General features: G+C 50.0%; 1 pseudogene; it reads right to left on the reverse strand.

Moving 5' to 3' along the window:
* Window positions 1–7,644: 7,644 nt before the first annotated feature.
* LOC105813311 overlaps window positions 7,645–8,453 on the reverse strand; it is a 1,035-nt pseudogene continuing 226 nt past the window's right edge.

Below are 8,453 nucleotides of genomic sequence, written 5' to 3' on the forward strand. Positions count from 1 at the left end.
TTCAGGTGGCATCTTCCTGACTTTGAAACACTGAGCCAACACTGGGAAAGCCAAGCACCAGACCTGGGCGCTGCCAGTTTGCAAACTCTGGTTTAGGTCCTAACAGTGGGGCAGGTGGTGGTGGTTGGCATGAAGGGGGATGAAGCCGTGGATTCTAGATGATGCTCCATGTAGGCAGCCGGGTCTGACAGTTGGGGCCAGGAACTGCCCAATCCATACTAGCTCTGCAGGTGAGTTGGGGAATTTGAACTTCACCTGGAAGATCAGGGGAGACTGTGAGGTTTGGGGCAGAGCAGTGAAATAACAGGAAGTATGTTGTATGACTTTTGCCCCACCTGCCGTGTGCAGGCTGGCTTGAGAAGGGAGCTGGGAGGCCGGGAGGTGGTCACGATGCTTAACGGGGCCCCAGACAGGAGAGGAGGGACCCGAGAAGGGTCAAATTTGTGCAGAGATGGACTTGGAGAGTATGGGAGAGGGGAGACCAGGGAGCCCACCCACTCCCTGACCAACGAGGGGCAACTCAGTGATGCTTCTCACCAAGGTGGGGAGAGAGGAGTGAGGGATGGGGAGGGAGGTGATGACTCTCTTGTGGGCCACGTTAAGTGTAGATGCCTGTGGGACACCCAAGGGAAGGCATGCCACCAGGCCAAATACGCAGCTCTCAGGAGAGGGAGGGCTGAAGACACAGAGTGACACCTCTGCCTGGACGGGACCCCTTCCTCTCTCCAGGGGCCCCTAAAATGTTTGTTCTCTTTGTGGTTGCCCTGTGGTCTGAGAGTTAAGTTTACCTCTTGGGCTTAGAGTTGCGTTTTGTTCCTAGAGAGGCTGAAGGGTGAAGGAGAGACTGAGACTCAGTGCCCGAACAAAGATCTGTGAGCACCTTGCCCTGACGGGTTCCTCCCGCCCCTACACATGACACGGGCAGCGGGGAGAGGGGGGACAGAGGGCAGGGAACACATGGGTTACCAGGCCCTGCAGTGACCACATCAGTACAATCTTATATAGGTATTCGGGGACTCCAGAGAGTAAGAAACCACCACCACAGTTATGCACTCTTAATTTCTAGTCTTCAACTTAATGTTTTATGGTACCTCGGATTTTTGAATCCAGAGTTGGCAACTTAGGAAAAGAACATATAGTGAGAATGGATTAAAGTGGATTAAGGAAGATTTGCCCTTTTTTTTTTTTTTTTTGGAGGCCATCTGAAGGTTTATTACCCTGTGTATTACTTTTTATCACTGGAAAGTTCTCTGGAGACCAGCAGAATAAAAGTGTCACAAGCTACATGACGGATCTCGTGTTTTAAAGTTGCATGTGATTCCAGTGTGGTTAGTGAGGTCTAACTAATTCAGCCCTAATTTCGATGTATTAGAGTGGGTAACTAAAAACAAAATAAGGAAGGGTAAACTAAGTTCCCAACACAAGGAAAAACCCCTCTCCACATAATAAAATACAGGACTGAGCCTTTCTTTGAACTGACAGTCTGACTGGGGTATCTCCCTTGGTTTTCCTGTGACTTCTGTGTCATCTTCACTATCTTCCTACTTATGCAGCTTCTCGGCTAAATCTCCTGCCAGAGCCAACGTGGACACCCTCTAGTCGCTCTCTAGTTGTAAGTCCTCCTTTGGCTTTCACGTCTCCTCGTCCTGCTCCAACACTCTTCCAGGGGCCAGCGCCCATTTGCTATCTTCACCACATGTCAGCACCGTTGCTCCTCGTAGCAAATGTTTAACCCCAGCCAGCAATTTTGGGGCGTCCCTGTACTCATGCAGCGGTCAGCACTGGTAGAGGAACTGAGCTACTGCACCCCACACAGACGTCTCCGGCCACCCCAGGATTCCCCCTGCAGATGCCTCCTCTCGACTCGCTGTTTGGTCTCCTGGATCTTGCCGACTATGCCAGGGCACACTGTCCCCAGCCTGCTCTGTCCTTGGTGTGTCCATGACACCCTCAGTGCCTTTTCACAATCAGGGCCATGCGGAAAAATCTGTGTATGACAAAATTCCATGAAAAGAGGAGAGGAAACAAATTTTTAAAAAATCACAGTAGCTTATGCCTGTAATCCCAGCACTTTGGGAGGCCAAGGCAGGAGGATTACTTGAGGCCAGGAGTTCAAGACAAGCCTGGGCAGCACAGCAAGATCCTGTCTCTAAAAAAAAAAAAAAAAAAATTAAAGATTAGCCAGGCATGATGGTATGTGCCTGTGGTTTCAGCTATTCAGGAGGCTGAGGCAGGAAGATCCCTTAAGCCCAGGAGTTGGAGGTTGCAGTGAGCTATGATGACTTCACTGCACTCCAGCCTGGGTGACAGAGCAAGACTCTGTCTCTTTAAAAAACATAAAAAGCAAATAGGTAGTTTAATTTCAACATCTGTTGAATAGAGGCTGATGGAAGCAGCAGCCCCGACTCTAGCCATGGGCATCTCTGCACCATAGGACATGCTCCTCCGTGTCTGTCCAGCAGCCCAGCTGGCTGTGGCCTGTAGTCATGCCTGAGCTCGAAACTTCTTAAAGGGGCCTGAGGTCTCTTGCCTGGACACACGACTCAAGGGAGAGGAAGCAAGGCTCAGATGACTTATAAATTGGATGGAGGAGAGAGATCTCAACGGAAACACCACGAAGTATTCTGGGCCACATCCTTGTTCACCTTCCATGGCAACCTCTTAGTGAAGCTGACAGTGAGCACCTACTTCGTTCTTTAGGGCAGCTCCCCCCGGACAAATACCCATCGAGTCCTACTATTTTCCTGATTCAGTTTTGTCCCCTAATTCTACAAATAGAGCCCAGCCCTTTGGCATTTGTTACAGACACTGTGATGCACCACTTAAGTTCCCCTACGGGTCTGACCCTCCCGGCAGCTGATCAGTGTTGTTGGCTTCAGCCTCGGGGTTAGCCTGCCCTTGCCACTGGCCTTGGCTGAAGTGAATCATTTGGCGCAAGGTTGCTCCCCCTTCCTGGAGCTGCCTCTGGTGACTAGTGGATGGAGGGATGCTAACACCTGACCCTGGGGCTCTCCTCCCGAAGGCCATCGAGCAGCAGAGCTGGCATGAAGCCTGCACTGAGCTCACCTCCTCTCTGCGGGTGGCATCTCAGCCAGCCTTCTCGGTGCCTGGCCACACACAGCAGACCAGCCTTTCCACCTGGGGCTCAGCACTCCCGAACCCACAGACTCTTCCTTATTTCTCTTACTACCTCGTTCCTGTCCTTCGTGACACATCCACATGCCTTCATCGGGGATCCCCTGGGGCCCGGTTTGTCTGACGTGAAGGGAGAGATGTTCACCCTTGAGAAGGATGGGTGAAGTTTAGGTTCTCTCAACCAATCAGGCAACTTTTATCTAAGAAAGAGCGCTAAGTGCACGTTGTTTTAGTGAAGTTTATTCCAAGTTACGATTCCACACAGGTCTTTAATAAAATATACCTCCCTGGGAAACACAGAGCAAACAGTGAAACCTCTCCTAGTGCCCCCAACTCCTGCAGAACGATCCCCATTGACGGTGGGGTGTCCACGTGAAAGCTGCTGGTTCCAAGATGGAGTCACTCGGGTTGCACTCTAACAGCAGGGAGTCGGGGAGGCCATGAAGAAGCCCTCACGCACATAGGCCTGAAACAGGACTTACAGTAAGAACTTCCTCAAGACTGCAGTGTTCCAGGTCACCGCTTGCTCAAGGACACTTGCCTAGCAAAGGCTGTCGCAGCCAATAAGCTAAGGCCAGGTCCTGTAGCAAAGCCCTGGAACCTTTGGTCTGTGTAAACGTTGGTTTCAAAACACCTTAAGTGGACTTCTCCTTGTCTTTAAAAGATTCCTTTTCCCAATCCCTCTGAATATGCCTGTGGCCCGATGCAGCTAGCGTACCCCGAATTGCAATTCTCTGCTATTCTGAAATAAATTCATTTATTCTAGAGAGCCTGTCTCTGTCAGGTTGACACCACAAGTACTTGTCCAATGCCCATGCAGACGCAAAGCCACGTGTTTGTTCTCCTTGCCATGTGGCATCATCCTGCCCACACCCCACACGGGCTTCTGCCATTCAGTCTATGTGGGGCCCTGCTCCTCCTGTTCTATTTTTTTTTTTTTTTGAGACAGAGTCTCACTCTGTTGCCCAGGCTAGAGTGCCGTGGCATCAGCCTAGCTCACAGCCACCTCAAACTCCTGGGCTCAAGCGATCCTCCTGCCTCAGCCTCCCGGGTAGCTGGGACTACAGGCACACGCCACCATGCCCAGCTAATTTTTTCCTATATATTTTTAGCTGTCCAATTAATTTCTTTCTATTTTTGGTAGAGACGGGGTCTTGCTCTTGCTCAGGCTGGTCTCGAACTCCTGAGCTCAAACGATCCACCCGCCTCAGCCTCCCAGAGTGCTAGGATTACAGGCGTGAGCCACCGTGCCTGGCCCTCCCGTTCTTTTTAACAACTTTGTGGTGTTCCACGACACGTGTCCTGTGATCCCAGGTTTTTGGGGATCCCAAATCATGCCACGGTGAACATCCTTGTTCTTATACCTGTGTGCACACGTGCCTGGTACCAGTCTCCTGGGGCTGCCATAAGTACCAAAGTACCAAGAACCAGGTGGCTTAAAACAACAGAAACTGATTCTCCCACAGTTCTAGGGACCTGATGTCCAAAATGAAGGCACCAGCAGGGACGCGCTCCTCTGAAACCCATGGGGGGAGGATCTTTTTTCACTTCTTGCAATTTTTGGTGTTTGCTGGCACTCCTTGGCTAGTAGGTGCATTGCTCCAATCTCTGCATCTGTTGTCACAAGGCCTTTTTCCTGTGTCTCTGTCATCACATGACTCTCTTCTTATAATGACCCCAGTTATATTGATTTAGGGCCTACACTAAACCCCAACTGATCGCATCTGCAACAACCCTATCTCCAAATATAGTCACATTCCAAAGTATTGGCGGTTAGGGCTTAAACATATCTTTTTAGGAGACACATTTCAACCCACAACAACTGAGTTAAAGAGCATGGCATTGTAATAGAAGATTTAATAGAAGCAGACGGCTCAGGCTTTGCGATATAAACGATGCCCTTCTGAAACAGCTTACTCTGGGTAAAGGGTAAAGACCTTTCTCATTGTGGCATTGCTTTAACTTGCACTGTCCTGATTCCTGGGGTGACATTGGTCTTTTCAGGTATGCATTAACCTTTGTGTTTCTTCTTCAGTGTTCAAGTCTTTTGCCTATTTTTTCTGTTGAGTTGTTGGGTCTTATTTCTTTTTTATAGCTCCTTTAAAAGATAGTTATCCTTTGTCTATTTTATTTGTTGTAAATATTTCTGCCAAGACTATCATTTGTCTTTCAGTTTATGGTATAGTTTGCCATAAAATTTTTCTTGTTAATTTTTCTGCCTTCACAGAAAATCTTTTATGTCTCCGGGTTTTCTTGTTAAAGAATGCTTTCTACTCCTCAAGATTATTTCCACATTTGCTTCCAATACTTTCATGTCTTTACTTTAAAAAAAAAGTGAGTAGACTTATTTTTATGCAGTTTTAGGTTTACTGAAAAATTGATCATAAAGTGCAGAGTTCCCACGTGCCCCTCCACATGGTTTCTCCTGTTAGGAATCTCCCCTTAGTGTGGGTCCTCTGCTACGACTGATGAGCAATGTTCATACGTTACTTTTAACTACGGTCCAGTTTACACTAGGATTCACTCTTGGTGTGGTAAATCCTGTGGTTTGGACACGCATATAATGACAAGTTTCCACCACTGCAGCATCATACAGAGTTGATTTCACTGCCCTCAACATGCTCTGTGCTCTGCCTTTTCATCCACCCCCCTTCAACCCGTGGCAACCACGGATCCTTTTACTGTCTCCACAGTTTTGCCTCTTCCAGAAGGTCATATAGTGGGAATCCTACAGTATGTGGACTTTTCAGATTGGATTCTCTCAGTAATATGCATTTAAGGTTCTTCCATGTGTTTTCATGTCTTCATAGCTCATTTCTTTTTTGCTGAATAATATTGTCTGGATGTCCCAGAGTTTCTCCATTCGCCTATCAAAGGACATCAAAGTTGCTTAAGTTATGGCAATTACGAATAAATCTGCTATAAATATCCAAGTGTGGGTTTTTGTCTGGAACTAAGTTTTCAACTCCTTTGGGTAAATACAGAGGAGCACTATTGTGGACCTATGGTAAAGGCGTTCAGTTTTGTTAAGAAACTGCCAAACTGTCTTCCAAAGTGGCTGTACCATTTTGCATTCCCATCAGCAATGAGTGAGAGCTCCCATGGCTCTACATCCTTGCCAGTATTTCGTGTTGTCGGTGTTCTGGAGTTTATCCATTCTAACAGGTGTTTTTACTTTTCTTTAACGTTTGGATCTTCATTCAAAAACAACTAACTTTCCAGCTGGCCCAATGGGGTGAGCTCCCTTTATTGTCCCCAGCGCCCAGCTGTCCCCCTCCCCATCGCAGTTCTTGCCCAGAGGCCAGACCTCCACTGGGGATGTTTTAATCACGGGCCTGTGCACATTGAGACAGGACAGCTAAATGCAGTGCACGACTCCGGAGGGGGCCAGCTACAAAGGACACTGTTGGGGCAAGCGACACCATGTCAGTGAGAGCTGTGATGGATTGTTTTAACATTTGGGGAACAGTTTTAATAATAACCTACCACATGACACAGCTGAGCATTTACAGCAATGAGCACAATGAGGATAGCCATTTTCTTGGGTCTGAATGACATTAAACCAACAGCCAGTCTCAAACCACGCACATCATAACAGTCTTGTAGGCAAAACAACAGCTGCACTGGCCACTGGAAGCTGTAACGTTTCAAAATGTTCCCACATTTCAATATATTGTCAATCTTTTTAAATAGACTTAAAGGGTTGATAAACAGGAAAGGCCCGGTGCCCCTCCTAGGCCCATCCCAGGTGAGATGCTCAGGCCATGGAGACGGAGAAGGTGTTCTATCTACAGCATCTGGCCCTGGTTTTGTTTCTTTTTCACCTTAAACATTTTCCTTCAAGCCCGGAGGCCTGTGGAGGGCCTGGCAGCCTGAAGATGAGGATTAGCTGCACTAGGCAGACAAAAGGTCAGAGGGCAACCCCGTGGGGCAGGGCTGGGAGGAATGGAGCCATGGTGCCCCTGGCCAGCCCAGTGCCCCCGAGGGGGCCCCGAGGGCCCTCAAGGGGAGAAAGCAGGGAGGCTGTGTCCCAGCCCAGGCCCAGCCCAGTGTTAGATGAGGGGGCGCATGGGAGCCCAGGGACAGGGGGGTGAGCGCATCTCCAAAAAAGGCATGGAGGATGGAGAAAACTTGGCAAGTTTCCAAACTACATGAAGTGGGAGTTGGCCGAAAGGCCCAGGAGCTGGGACTCTATTCTGTGGGCAAAAGGAAGCCTCTGGGGCTGCAGCCAGGCCATGGGGGAGGCAGCTGTGCAGCCGATGCAGGCGTCTGTGTGGAAGGGCCCCAAATCCAGCCACTCCTCTGTCAACAGGATGGCAGAGCCCCAGAGAGGACAAGGAGCTTGCCTGGGCAGCCTGCCAGGCCTGAGGAGAGTGTCTTACCTTCATGGGATGGCGAGATGGGAGTGGCTGGCAAATCCTTCTTGGGATGGCCAAGAAAATGAGGGACTCTAGCAGGAAGGCAGGTCCCTGGGTGACAGAGGACAAGGTGCTGACCAGCCCCCGCCCCTCACTGGCCACTGGCCCCACCACCATCTCTTCCCCAGGCCCTGGTGTCCAGCGTTCCTGACATCATGAGGAACAGGATGCTGGGAATGATGTACATCCAGTATATGGTGGAAAAGGACGTCTGCTCCTGGGAGTTCTTGGCCTTCCGGGCCTGCTCCATTGCCAGGTGTGCGATGAAGGCTGCCATCTCGGGGCCAGGGACCGTGTCTAAGTCCATGTCCTCCACCTCAAGGCCCCTGCAGCCCCTGGGGTGCATCACCACTGACACGCCCACTACATCGCTGGCAGGGTCAGCTGGTCTGACAGCTGTGACTCTACCGGGGAACACATGGGGACAAAGGAAGAGCTCTAGCCACCAGCTTCTGGGCCATTGGCCCCGGGCTGCCTCGGGACTGGGACACAGTACAGGCCGTTCAGGGCTGCCACATAGCTCAGCCGCATTGAGCTGCTGCTGTGACAGGGATAAGGTGCCCTCCTGCTCGTTCCAGAGCAGCAAGCCCTGCTTCTGAAGTGGACATTGCCATCGACTTCAAACAAATGCTCCAGCAGCAGCCCCACTGGGCCACAGCCCTGGCCCTCTCAGCTTTCCATCTGGTCCCCTGCACAGTAGCCTGAGAGCTATGATAAGAATACTTTCTTGGCCGGGCGCGGTGGCTCACGCCTGTAATCCTAGCACTCTGGGAGGCCAAGGCGGGCGGATTGTTTGAGCTCAGGAGTTCGAGACCAGCCTGGGCAAGAGTGAGACCCCATCTCTACCAAAAATAGAAAGAAATTAATTGGACAACTAAAAATATATAGAAAAAATTAGCC

Source organism: Propithecus coquereli, unplaced genomic scaffold, assembly GCF_000956105.1.
Source record: "Propithecus coquereli isolate 6110/MARCELLA unplaced genomic scaffold, Pcoq_1.0 Scaffold28, whole genome shotgun sequence".
NCBI classification, from domain to species: domain Eukaryota; kingdom Metazoa; phylum Chordata; class Mammalia; order Primates; family Indriidae; genus Propithecus; species Propithecus coquereli.